This window comes from Egretta garzetta, unplaced genomic scaffold (assembly GCF_000687185.1).
Source record: "Egretta garzetta isolate BGI_Z169 unplaced genomic scaffold, ASM68718v1 scaffold1699, whole genome shotgun sequence".
Classification (NCBI taxonomy): Eukaryota; Metazoa; Chordata; class Aves; order Pelecaniformes; family Ardeidae; genus Egretta; species Egretta garzetta.
The window spans coordinates 1,050-1,907 of NW_009260888.1; the positions used below are offsets into that span (position 1 = coordinate 1,050).

General features: G+C 63.3%; 1 long non-coding RNA gene across 1 annotated transcript in view; it reads right to left on the reverse strand.

The window, feature by feature from the left end:
- Positions 1 to 174: 174 nt before the first annotated feature.
- Positions 175 to 858, reverse strand: part of LOC118453131 — a 986-nt gene continuing 302 nt past the window's right edge. Inside the window, exons 2-3 of the long non-coding RNA XR_004843088.1 lie at positions 690 to 764; positions 175 to 226 (exon numbers count right to left, since the gene is read on the reverse strand). This is a non-coding gene — a long non-coding RNA (uncharacterized LOC118453131). The remainder of the gene's footprint in view (positions 227 to 689; positions 765 to 858) is intronic.

Genomic DNA, 858 nt, shown 5'->3' on the forward strand with positions numbered 1-858 from the left:
CACCCTGCCCTGTACCACCTCGCAGTGCCATGGGTCACTGTGTCACCTTGCAGTGCCACGGGTCACCCTGCCCTGTGCCACCTTTGTATGGTATGGGTCACCTTGGCCTGTGCCACCTTGGCCTGCCAGGGATCACCCTGCCCTGTACCACCTCGCAGTGCCATGGGTCACCGTGTCCTGCCCTGTGCCACCTTGGCTTGCCAGGGGTCACCCTGCCCTGTACCACCTTTGTATGGCATGGGTCATTCTGCCCTGTGTCACCTTGGCCTGCCAGGGGTCACCCTGCCCTGTACCACCTTTGTATGGTATGGGTCACCCTGCCCTGTGCCACCTTGGCCTGCCAAGGGTCACCCTGCCCTGTACCACCTCGCAGTGCCATGGGTCACTGGGTCACCTCGCAGTGCCACGGGTCACCCTGCCCTGTGCCACCTTGGCCTGCCAGGGGTCACCCTGCCCTGTACCACCTTTGTATGGCATGGGTCATTCTGCCCTGTGTCACCTTGCAGTGCCATGGGTCACCCTGCCCTGTGCCACCTTTGTATGGTATGGGTCACCCTGCCCTGTGCCACCTTGGCCTGCCATGGGTCACCCTGCCCTGTGTCACCTTGGTCTGCCATGGGTCACCATGCCTGTGGGCCACCTCACTGGGCCGTGGGTCCCTGTGCCCCGCCACTCCTGCCCTGTACCACCTTGCAGTGCCATGGGTCACCGTGTCCTGCCCTGTGCCACCTTGGCTTGCCAGGGGTCACCCTGCCCTGTGACACCTTTGTATGGTATGGGTCACCCTGCCCTGTGTCACCTTGGTGTGCCACCTCACACCGACACTCCTGCCATGGACTGCCGTACCCAAGGTCCCAT